This window comes from Thalia democratica, chromosome 9 (genome assembly GCF_965202585.1).
Source record: "Thalia democratica chromosome 9, ktThaDemo2.hap1.1, whole genome shotgun sequence".
Lineage (NCBI taxonomy): Eukaryota > Metazoa > Chordata > Thaliacea > Salpida > Salpidae > Thalia > Thalia democratica.
The window spans coordinates 12,638,666-12,652,305 of NC_139173.1; the positions used below are offsets into that span (position 1 = coordinate 12,638,666).

The 13,640-nt window shown below is 26.0% G+C and overlaps 1 non-coding gene across 1 annotated transcript; it reads left to right on the plus strand.

The window, feature by feature from the left end:
- Window positions 1-260: 260 nt before the first annotated feature.
- Window positions 261-422, plus strand: LOC145845267 (U1 spliceosomal RNA). Its single transcript, XR_014370313.1, has one exon. It is a non-coding gene; the product is annotated as a U1 spliceosomal RNA (small nuclear RNA).
- Window positions 423-13,640: the final 13,218 nt, after the last annotated feature.

The following is a 13,640-nucleotide window of genomic DNA, read 5'->3' on the forward strand; positions in this document are numbered from 1 at the left end:
ATCCAATATAGCTTGCTTTACAACAGCAGCTAAATTGGTAAGTTACCATATTTTAGTTTAAGTTGGATAGTTAACCATGGTTTTTTTTTTAGCTTAATATCGAACAAAGTAATTGAGCTTAGCTACTTTTAATCCAATAAACTTAGTATACTCTCGTATTTCTGTTTTCAATCCTCTAGGGTTGTGACGTCACAACAACCTCTGCAGCTATTTTTTGATTATTGTCTATTATTTTGAAAGCACCTGATGACAGTAAAGTTAAACTTACCTGACAGGAGTCTTAACAGCGATCAGACAGACTGTTGACTCAGGGCGAAGTTTCACCATTGCACAATGATGGAACTGATCTCTACGATTGTTCCATATGTGAACATTCGGTCGTATATTTCTCCCATGGGAAACTTGCGTTCGCGCAGTCCCCTTTTTCAGAAAACTAACCGAATTTCAATTTGCTCTTTTTTACTGAGTAAGGTTTTACTAAAGTTTCTAATAGTCTTATTCTTTAAGTGTTATTTAAGGAATTTTAACCTATACATTTTACAAAAATTAACTAATAGAAGCAACTTAAATAAAATGCAATTATAATTATTTCAAATAGATTTAAATTTATTACGAAAACAATATGGTTATTTAGGGAACCAAAACAATTTCCTACCCGAGTTTTTTCTCTAATTATTTTTATAGCGCTTAGTCAACTCATGTACCTACGTAAACTTTTAAAATATTGGTAATGAACACAACAAAATATACTACTGCTTAATATTTAAAAGTACCAGAAGTCTCTTTAGGGTTAATAAACCTTGTTTTAGAGCTTTTACATTTAGATTTGAATACATCTGATAGGAAGAGATTAAATTGAATCTAGATTGATACCAATAGTATATCGTTTGTTTTAATCGACTTAAGTTCGTAGTCTTCAAACTGCTGATCAAATGCGGCTTGCCAAGCAAATACTTTTCTGGTTTGCGAAGTGCTTTTAAGCTGAAGATAAATAATGTACGAAAAGCAATTTTAAGTGTTTTATTAAAAGAAATATGCTCTTTTATTTTGTTTGTGAGTAAATTTTGCTTTATAATTTATATCCATTTCATAACGCATTTTTTTCATGTATTTTGTTTTTGTTTTCGAGTTAAACCTTTTAAAAATACTGTTGCCAGCAAAAAAAATATTTTTACATGTGACTCGAGAGAACTTTTCTCAGTAAATCTAGCTCGTGTCTAGTAAAAGACTCCCGAAACAAAATATCTGTACCTAGTATTAGAAGCCCAATAAATTTAAGTATTGATTTTTCAAGCTGTAATTTTTATCTATTATCCTAAAAACAAGTGTGAATAATAAATATTGATAAAATTATTTGTTAGAATATATGTACCTTAAAACTTCACTAAGTTGTTATTGTAAAACCACTATTATCTTAACTATTAAAATCATACATATATATAAAATTTGGTTAAATTTGATGTTTTTTATTTCAAAAATAAGTCAATTTTCAACAAGCAAAACGCATTGGTAAAAAATAGTTTTTGTAAATTAATAAGTGTTTATTATTTATACTATACTGTATAACTTTGTATCTTATATATAAGCTTAGACACTTGAGGTTATCTTTTTTGGTTTTTAAATTTTTGTTCATAGATATAATAAAAAAGTACTAATATTCCCATATTCAAGAGCTTGTTTAAATAATATTCAAACTTATTTGTAGTTAGTTTTGTTATTATTATTGCAACTATCTATACTATAAAGATTGTAGCAATACAAATGTATTTTTCAGCTAAAATTTTTGAACTTTCTTAAATTTGAGTTTTACTGGTTTCGCAAAACTAAACTTTTAAATTAAAATAAAACTAAACTCAATTATAGGACTTTTGCAAAAAATAGTATTTCCAAAGTTTTAAAAGCAGTGCTTGTAAGGTAAAAATTACTTTCATTTATAACCAATAAAGCTAAACTTTAAACTTACTTTAGGATTTTAAACGTAAGTGTAAATAGCTAATAAAGTTTTTAAAAGAAACTACTCTATAAACAAAAAAATATTTTAGGATTTAGGATAGAGTTCTTACAAATTATTTTTAGAACGTTATTAAAAGTTACCATTTCATAAAACAAATAAATAAAGTAGACTGTTTTTTAATTGTACTTGGTATCTATTACAAACATATTTTTTTGTTTTAAAAAAAGTTTAGTCTAAAAATAAAGAAAACGTGAAAAAATATGATTAATACTACAGTTGGGCTAATAACGTTCTACTACTACGATTAATACTACGATGATACTATCCATATATATACATGGTAGATTTATCAGTGTTAAATTAATAAAAGTAGTATATTAGTAAGTAAGGTTTTTTCGGTTATCTACAAAAAGTAATGAAATTTCTATATACGCTTTTTTTCACAAAAAATAATTTAGTTACTATAAACTAAAGAACTATCTATAACGTTTATTAATTTAATTGCATAACTTATGTTTGTTTTAAATTAATACAAAACCTAAACGGGAATACTTATACTATTTTTTGATAAAAGTTTTAAAGTTTAGGCAAGGGTTTCCTTAGCTCATTTTCATAAACGCCCCCTTTGCTAAATTGAAAATAATCGCCCTGGTTTGTTATATACTGACCCTTTACTAGGTATATAATCAATAGATTTTTCTCCGCCTTAAAAACCCACGTCCTAAGATAGCAAAATTGACCGTATCTGGGAAACCCTAGTTTAGACTAATCATCAACTAGGTTATAGTAGAACAACTCTAATCAATATCTAGTTGTGTAGTTTTTAAATTTTGTTTCAAAGTTATTCTCACGTTGGTAGATGATATTCCTAGACTATTACTCAAATCAATTAAGACAATTGAAAAATACAAAATACTCTTAAACAATTACGGAAAAGCTTTTATTTATACTTGACAAGGTTAAAACTTTTTTCTTCTAAAACCGGGTAGTTAACAAAATAATTACTTTGTACATTTATTATTGTATGTAAATTTACCATGAAAAATATATAAAAGTATTAACTTATAACACATTTTACCAAATTTTTACGTATTTTTAATAAAAAATAGTTAGTTTTTTATTTTTATTTACATTAATTTTTTTTAAATCTAAATCAGGGGTCGTAGCCTTTTATAATTCGCGGATTAATTTTCGTATAAAAGTTACTCGCGGGCCTCATATATCTTTCTTGTAAGTTTTTCTCTTTTTAGAATTTAAAGTTTGGCTGTAAAGTTTGTTTCTTTGCTCATTTTAGTTTAAAATCAAGTTTGTTGTACGATTCGATGATCTAGAGGTTTTTTCATACACCCAGCTTATTAGACCAAATTTTATTTTAGCATTTTTTGTTTAATAAATTTAGATAACTTGCCTTTAGATATTTTAAATAGTTGCAGTAGTCAGTATATAAATGTTCGCTTAAAACTAAAATATGATAAATAAAGCGTTGTTAAAGCACTATTAGTTAGTAATCAATAAAATACGACCCAAATCGTAAATTTTCTCTACAAAAACTGTTTTGTCCATTGTCTTTTAAAAGTACGTTTTCTACTAAAAAATACATCGCGGGAAGCGTTTGGCCCGCAGGCCATAGTTTTCTGACCCCTTATCTAAATAATACAAAATTACATCAATATACACCGATCGTACATTTCTAAAGCAAAAATAAGACAAACGAAGAAGGAAGTGATGATTTATACTTCACCATACAAACTACGTGTGCTGTGCAGTCAATACTTGGCATCCATAGTTTTTTTTTTTTATATATTCAATAAATATTTTGCAACAAACAAACAAAGAGTTGCAATAATGTAGCAATAAATTATAAATTGTCATTTCCTTCCATTGTTAAAGTAAGTTTAAAGTTGGTTACTCAAATAACAGGGAAGTATAAGATGCATAACTTTAACAGATAGGCTTAAACTGTTCAACCTGAAGTTTTTCAGTTAGTTTTAAAAGTAGTTAGCAAGTAAACAAAGCTAAACAAACAAACTGGTGAGTTTATAAAACTTCTGAGTAATAGTTTAACCTACAAACTTAATTTTAATAAATTATTTTTTTGTGACTGAGTTTTTTAAATTAATGTTATTCCTAACTAATAATGTCAAAATACCATATATTATTTTGAGAATAATTTTGATAAAAAGATTGATTTTCAAAGTAAAAAAATTAGTGAACATAAACTTAAGTAAGCAAATTAATCTTTAAAGTTCTAATCTCCAAATAAACAATTGTAAATGAATTATTGTCTGTAGTAGAATCACCTACTAAATAATACAATGTAATTTAGCAAATATATTTAAATAAGTATTTGTTTTTAAATATTGTTTACAATACTTTTTATAATATATTGTTTATTTTAGATAAAATCAAACCATTTAAATTTTAGGTTTAATTAAAAAAGCTTATCATATAATTTAGCCTTTCTTTACGATGTTGAAACTAACTATTTAATTTTGTAGTAACCTTTTTCACAAATGTTTTAGCTTTTTTTACGATAAAGATATTCTATTTAAATAAAACTTTAACTTTACAAAGCTAAACGTTAACTTTTAGATTAAAAAACAAAAAGTTATGTCAGCTAGTAAGGGACTTTGGTCTAGTTGGTAACCTGTTACAGAGAAAAATAGTCATGGATAAGATGTGGTATATGTAAGTTATTTATAAACTTTAAGTTAAATTTTTATAATGCTGTGTTTTAGTACTAGTTTTAGTATTAGTATTTGTTAGATATTAAATAAATAAGGTAGGATTAAATTATGATGGGTAGTACTAATAAGTTAAGTGTACCACAATCAGTCCACAACTTTACTACCAAATTGTCAACCTTTGCTAGGTGTCCTACTGATTATTAGATTAAAGTAATTTTTCAGTTTTTAAAAACCTCATTCTGACTCAGGCTTGTTTTTACTCACTCTAGCTAGTTTTATTGACTTAAACAGTGGCAACCCTGCTAGTTTGAAAATTTTTGGGAGTTTTAGAAAATCTTTGACTGCCTCATGCTAGTTTAATTTTTCATAAAAACTCGGGCTAGTTTTCTTTTAGATTTTGAATGAGTTTGAGCTGATCTAGTTTTCAATATTTTGTAATTTTCTAGTGTATTTTGTTCAAGAACTTGATTTCAGATTTTTAATTGTAAATAACACCTAAATTTGTAAACCTTTTGGCTAGCTGTTCTACTTATTATTAGATTAAAGTTCTTTTTTTCAGTTTTTAAAAGCCTCATTCTGACTCAGGCTAGTTTATTCTAGTGATGTACCGGACTCACTATCCGGGTCCGGCCGGATATTGCCATTTTTATCTGATATCCGGATCCGGCCGGATTCTAATTTGAAAAAAAAGTCCGGATCCGGTTCCGGCCGGACTCTAGTTTGAAAAAAAAGTCCGGATCCGGTTCCGGCCGGATTCTAATTTGAAAAAAAAGTCCAGATCCGGTTCAGGCCGGATTCTAATTTGAAAAAAAGTCCGGATCCGGGTCCGGTACATCACTAGTTACAATTCATTTGTCTAAATTCCAGTTATTTACAGGTTCAAATCAAGGAATGTAATCACAAAGCTTGCAAATCTTTTATACCAGTTGAAATTTAAATGTTGAATGAAGTAGAAAAAGTTGTTGGAGTTGTAAACAAGATGTTTGCCGGTCTTATGAACAAATGAACAGTTGTTTATAGTAAAGGGTACACATTTTACATTTGCGAATGATAATCCGGTTCAAACTCCTTTTATACCTGTAATCAGATGATCTATTTCATAATTTTAATTTTTGAATAAAGGTGATTGCTGATTTCTAGAAATTTTAAAATAACTTACGCAAATTCCTAAGAAATTGAAAACTATTTCTAGAGTTTATTATGACATGTGCTTTAGTTATTAAATTGTGTGACATATGTTTAAAAGGTTATATAGCAAAAATGCTAAAGTATTTAGATATGTAAGAAAAAATTAAAATGTAAATTATAAGAAACTAGAATAAAATTTGGATCAAATTCAGCTAGTATTTAGGTTTATGCCATCAAAGTTTTGATTTATATTACTAAATTCGGCTGTTGTTTGTTTTATACTTTATATTTACCACAGTCGTTTCCTCACATAAATTGGCTTCGTAGATTAATGAATGAATTTTTTTATAAACTAACTTAAGTTTCAGTCAGAATAAACGCTAGTACTACTACAGCCTATTAAGCGCAAAGCTTTAGAAAATAATATATCCAAAGACTTACTCTTGATGGTTTGTTTTCAAAAAAACTTCGATATAAACTAAATCAAGTAAATTATACTAAGTTGTATACTTATAGCTTGTTTCAAGAAGAGCAATTAAAACTGTGTAACTGAATATAAATAGATTAATATAAGTTTATTAGTTCACGAGTTTATTCATAAAACAATAAGGTTAATAAGATTTTCAGTTAAAGTTAAATTCTTTTTCGAATAGAATATTAAGTTATGAGACTAAATTGTAAGAAATTTAAGTTGAATTTTTCTTTAATATATTTTAAGTTTGCTGCAAAAACAACAACTATTAAAAAACTTAGACATAATCCTAACAAATTTTACCGAGTTTTAACTATTTTTTTTATTATTCTTACTTAAAACATAATAAATAAAAAACAAAAATTAGCAAAGTCTAACATAATTGTCTAACAAAAATGTCTTATACAAAGCCGTCTCTTCAAACAAAGTTTACATACTTTAAAATTTATGATAAAATAACAAATTTAGCAAACAGCTGCTCGTTAAATAACATTTTTTTTAAGGAAAAACATTTAACATCATGAAATAATTACGGAAAAGTTGCTATAAAGTTAACTGTTAAATTAAAACTCTAATTACGAATATCAAATTAAATGGTTAATATTAACAAACTTAGTTGACTGAATCAGCAAAAAGTAAATTCAGGTTTGATAAGGTAGAACACCATAATATTACACTAATTTCTTAAAGTGTTTGAATTTTAAGTATGGACTAATACCACAAAAAAATGTAAGAATTTGACATTTTAAAACAAGTTTGCGATGATACACAAATATTAAAAAAATACTACTTTAGTTATGATCGAACTTTCAGTTTAATTTTCTAAATGTTTTTTAATTATACAAAAAATATATACTTTACTACATGTATGTTAAATCTATGTACTTTATAAGCTGAGTGTAATTGTAGATATATTCTTCTATTGATGACAAATACTTTATTTAAATTAAAAGATGTTGAAAACTTTTTTTTTAAAGCTGTTATAGAAAGTTTTTCAAATTTAGTATGCAAGTTAGTTAAATGATTATTTTAACTTTTTTCGAAAAACATTTCTATAAAAGTAGTTTGAACTAATAAAAATAAAGAATTAAATCCATTTAAAATATACAAGCTCTAAGCTAAGGGTCTGCAAACTGCGATCCGCAAAGGGTAAATGTACGACCCGCGAGCATGTAAATCTGGCCCGCTGTTAAAATAAGTTATACAAAGAGTAAAAAATATGGATATACTTATTTTCTCAAGTAAAGATTTAATTTTTTTTTTTTAATCAACTTAGATAATATTCGCTTTTAAACGAAAATTGTCTTGAATGAATAAAATGTGGTAGTTTTTTAATGAAATTTTTATGTAAAGTTTTCATAAATTTATTTTTTCAAAAATATATTTTACAAACTAAGTTTCGGTCAAAGACCTCGGATGTGCTTAAAGAAAGTTCTTAAATAAAAGTTTTTATTTGAAATTTTACGTAGAACAATATAATAACGTACCACAATTCATTAATTCATATTTATAATTTTAATTTAAAGAAACTAGATGAATACACATTCTCTAATTTTAAATAAAAACAATTTTGAATACTTTAAACAAAAATAACCTCAATCTCGTTAATTTTTAAAAAGATTAACTTAATTTAGTGAGGCTTTAAAATACGAATCTTGAGTATTATTTTTTACTTATATCTTTTGATATTAAAATTAGCATTATATAGTTGTTAGAAAATATTTTTATTTTCTTTTAATTTTTAACAATTGTTAAATAAAAAAAAGATTTAGTTAATTTATGAAATGTAAAGGTATTTCAAATTTTACTTGATGTTTATTTTTTATTTAGCGTGAAAATAAAAAGAGCAATAAAATAGCGAATTTTTTATGGTTTAAACTTGGATTATTTCATTACTATAAATTTGCATGATCATGATAAGCCAGTGAGAGAGTAACATTTGGAAGTTTGAACTTATCTTCAAAAAATATATACAATATTAGTCTTCAACCTCTGCAATATTTCAATAATGAGTCTTGGCAGAATTCTTTTTTTTAATAGGTCAGTTGAAATATGGAACAACCTACCAAATAAATTAGTTTCTTGCAAAAATTTTAAGAATTTCGATTATAGTTAATCTGAATTATATTTGTGTTAGTAAAATTAATAAGTAGTTTTTATCAACCGTTGATTTAATTTTAAGATTTAGCTTAGTTTATAGTTCAATTTTATTAGCAGCACCTTTACTCTATTAAAAATGAGTCATTTTTCAACGTATTTAATGATTATTCATCTGGCCAGTGTATTGTTAATGTCCTTTCAGCGTTAGGTTTTTATTTTTGTTGTTAGTTAATGCATTTAAATATTTAATGTTGATCGTTCTACATCAAAGCGTAAATAAATATAAGTTTGTGGTTAAAATTTTGCTTTTTATGTTTACCTATAAATTTTATATCAAATTACGTTTTAATCTTTATTTTAATAAATAAACTATTTGTGTTTATTTTTTCTTTATGTGTTTTTCAATTTAAGTGATCTAGACTTTGATGCCTAGGTCCATCATATGGACAATAAACTTGTAACCGTATAGTAAAATATATAAAAAGACATAGTTTTTGATTAATATATTAAAGTTCAAAATAAACTAGAACAATTCACTTACACTTAAAGTATTTTTTATCCTAGTTCAGGGTTTCCCAAACTCATTTACTAAATCGCCCCCTTTTCAGTAGTTTGAAAAAAAATCGCCCCCTCCTCCCTTTTTTCATAAAGTAGTTTTTCTTTTGAGTACAAACTTTTGAGCTAAAAAAGTTGTGTTCGAAATGTAATTTAGTCTGGTACTTCTTATGCACGCACTTTTGTGTTTAAAGTAGTTTACAGGGCTTGAGAAAATAATTTACAGTTATTTTCTTAGAAGCCCAGTAAAGTGTTTTAAAATACTTAATTATTAAAAAGCCTTGTGTTATCTGTAATCAATCCTGTTTAAATATGAACTGTTTTGAAACTAATGAAACTTTTAGGTCAGTGGTGGACAATTTTTGTAGTCAGCTATTCATATTTACTAAAAAATCTTTTCTAGTTTCAACTCATTAAAAAAATGTAATTGCGGGCTGCATGATTTTGAAAAAATAACAAATAAGAAAATTAAAAAACTCGAGCAAAATTGTAATAAACTCATGTACTAATATTGTGATCTAGGAAATATTATTGTGAACTGAAAACGAAATGAAAGCGTATTTCAAAATATTAAGTATCAAAAAACTAAATTTTATTTATTATGCACAAGTAGTTTTCAATTTACTTAGCGGGTCGAAATTCGACTGGATCTGAGCCTTACGTTACCTATCTGAAATCTTAACTGAAACCTGAAATTTTAATAATATCTCATATAACATTTAGAAGTTAATACTAAGTAACATATTTAAGCCGCACAAAATACTTAAATTATTGTTTAAATAGGCATGTTCTAAAATAACTATACCAGAGATTAAAAAAACTAAAAAAATGAACAGTTTATTATACACATAATAAATTAAAAATTAAAAATTAATTTCTGATCTAGTTTGAGGAAGTTTGACCGACTGGTTTATTTTCTCACATGAAAAGTGGTTTCATCAACAGCTTCAGTTAATGCAGTAAATTTATTAATTTCAATACTAAGATATATTGTAAGCAAGTTAGTTGTAAAAATTAAAAATTTTATTTTAATTTTTTTAAACTATTTGTTTCGTAGTAGAATACCATGAAATAGTACTTGACTTGGAATAATCTTTAGGGAACTAAACCTTAATTCTAACATTTTTTTTCTTTATTTAAATTCAAAAAAAATCCAATGTTTTACACTTAATTCTGTGAACAGAAAGTAATCAATTAAAAAAAACTTTTAACTAGGATAAAATTTTGTTTTGTAACTGTAGCAGTCTTTTTGATGGCTTATTTAATTCTGTTTAATTTTTTTTTTTTTTAGCTATTAGCCCATAATAATTTAACAGAGGAAAATAGTGAAAAACTAAAAGCTAGTGTTGAAGTATTAAAATAAACTAAGTATATTCTAATTGCTAATATTTTTGAATTAAGAAAATACCAAAAACAGTTGTATTAATAGTCTAAAACTCCTTATATAATAATAATTTTTTTAACAATAATAAATCAAGTTAGAAAATATAATTGAGTTTAAGAAACTTTTAAATGAAAGAGTAGGAGTCATTTAAAATAGAGACCTCAAATTTATACTCTTTTAAAACCAAAAATTCATATTAGAATTTAAAACTTTAATAGTTATCAAAATTTTACAATTAGATAATAGGTATATAGTTATATAAGTTATATACAGATTAAACAAGTAATAACAAAAATCTGTCAAATAAAGGTCTTTCAAACAAATATTTTAATTTTATCACTATGCTATAAAAACTTTTAGAATGTAATGTAAAACGACGAATATAAACTACAAAATTAACCAGGTCAAAATAAAACTGTTAACAACTTTAAAACATAAACCATTTAATAAACATAGTAGACTTCCGCTTAAGTTCGCACTTTGAAAAAAATTAACAAGTGAAAACTAAAAGAATTAATACCATATTTTTTTGTACAAAATGACAAATTTCAATATGTTATATGTAATAATGTTATGAATAAACATGAAATCCACTAAAACATAAAATAAACTTTCATTAAAATAAAACAGATCTATATAAGCTAACAAATACTATATATATTTTGTTTTGTTAATATTTGGTTAGTAATAGACTTTACTTTAGTTATATATAAGAAAATATAAATTTGCTTTTTTTATTTGGGTAAAAAGTGCGAACCCAAGAGGAAGTCCACCGTAATTAATATTTATTAGGCATTATGCAAACCTGTTGTAGAATAAATAGCTTAATAAAGTTGTTATTATAAAAAAACTACTTAAATACAATACAAACCAGGTTAAATAAGAAGTTTTCAAAAGATCAAATCAAATTATAAAACTTTCATAAAATAATGTCTGCTACTGAAGTCTAATATAATGTGAAGGATGAGGTTCATGACTGCTTGCAAGTTTTTCTAATCTGATTCTTAATCAGTAAAATAGAGCCTTAAGTCACCTCCTTTATAAATATCTAGATTAGATCTTTTGCTCAAGATGTTGATAACTGAACTGAAAGCTTTCTCAACAACATAGCTAGAAGGAAAAGCTATAAACAACAATCTAAATTTCTTTTAAATGATTGATACTTTTGCCTTAGTTTTTGTTGAGTCCAAAAGCTTTCATATCGTTGTTTGGAAGAATTTACTTTAAGTTTAAGGTCAGTTTGTAAGTCTGAGAAGGTTTCCTGTATGTCGTTTATTTCAAAAGTATCTGCCTCGAAGGGATCCATATTTTTATCTATATGATAGCTTTTTTCTGTTAGATCTAAATTTACTACTTAATATGTTAAAATCGTTAAAAATTCCAGAATTTTTCCAGATTTTTTTTGCCGAACTTGTCAAGTTACAGGTTTTTCAAGGCTTCTGGGTAAACTGGCAACCCTGTATAGTTTTATTTCTGAGTCTAACTTGGTGACTTTTCGAAAAACAACTGGAAATATCATGAGGTGATCGTTAATAAAAGATAACATAGATTTTTACAAACCATTTATGATCCCAAATAACATATATCTCAGGTTATAAAATAGTTAGAGGGATTTCAATCATCTATGATATATGTAATTGTTAAACAAGGAAATATATGAATGAAAATATAGTATTTACTTGAAAGTAGGAGTCATAAACACTTGATTTTTTTCTACTTTTTACATTAATAAAAAAAACATTTTTGTTTAAGTTTTACCTCAGGGTCATACAATTTAGAGCAAGCTAAAATTAGTAAAATAGCAAGAAAAAAAATAAATATCTCATGACAGCCCAAAATTTTAAAATCGCCCCCTTTTCGCCCCCTTACTAATTATCGCCCCCCAAATTACTAAAATCGCCCCCAGGGGGGCGATATCGCCCACTTTGGGAAACCCTGCTGTATAGTTTTATTTCTGAGTCTAACTTGGTGACTTTTCGAAAAACAACTGGAAATATCATGAGGTGATCGTTAATAAAAGATAACATAGATTTTTACAAACCATTTATGATCCCAAATAACATATATCTCAGGTTATAAAATAGTTAGAGGGATTTCAATCATCTATGATATATGTAATTGTTAAACAAGGAAATATATGAATGAAAATATAGTATTTACTTGAAAGTAGGAGTCATAAACACTTGATTTTTTTCTACTTTTTACATTAATAAAAAAAACATTTTTGTTTAAGTTTTACCTCAGGGTCATACAATTTAGAGCAAGCTAAAATTAGTAAAATAGCAAGAAAAAAAATAAATATCTCATGACAGCCCAAAATTTTAAAATCGCCCCCTTTTCGCCCCCTTACTAGTTATCGCCCACCCTTTCGCCCCCTTACTAATTATCGCCCCCCAAATTACTAAAATCGCCCCCAGGGGGGCGATATCGCCCACTTTGGGAAACCCTGTCCTAGTTTCTAAATAAATTAAACTTTTTGTCCTTGGTATAAATCTGTTGTAAATAATTTTATTTATCTTTTCGTTAGTTTGTTTCTAACGTTAACTTTTACTGTTTAAGATTTTAAATCTTTCATTTTTTGCCTTAAATATAAGTATGTTATAAAATTTTAGTTTTCAGTTTCTTTTTATGTTACAGATTTAGTACTAGCTAAAAATATTTTTACCAAAATGCAAAATTGACGTTCCGTGTGAAAAAGTCATCGTGAAAAAGTGACGCCGTGCAAAAATGACCCTGCGTGCAAAAGTGTCTCCTCGTGCAAAAGTGACGCCGTGCAAAAGTGACACCCACCCTTTAGAATCACCTTCGGATTTTAATATTAGCTTTTCACTATAAACCTTTAAATTATTTAAAAAATTCTTTTGTAGAACAACTTTATTTAAATAAGGTTCAAAACTAATAACCTTAATAAGCTCTAAGTGTTTTTTTTTTCACTATTACAGCACGGTAATACAGAAATGTAGCGAGTAATAATAAAGAAAATTATTAAATGATTGATCTAAAACATTTAAGATAATTAAATAACATGTTTACAAGCCACTAATCATTAACGCTTTATATCTATAGAAAGTTGCTCTTTATATGAATTGATGTACAAAAAGTACGGACTAGTTTAAATTTAAAACAAAAGTTTAAATGACCTATTCACACTACATTGTTTTCTTCTTTGAAAGTTTTAAAACTTATTAGAAGAAGATTTATCCTAGTCACTATCTTAACAAGATATACACTATAATTTTTTTAAGTTTTTTTATCGATATAATATTATTAAGACTTAACTTTTTAGAGTAAATTTCACACTTTTAAAATTATAAATGATAATTTCAAATCTGAAAACTTTTCAAAGTTAATTTATTAAAA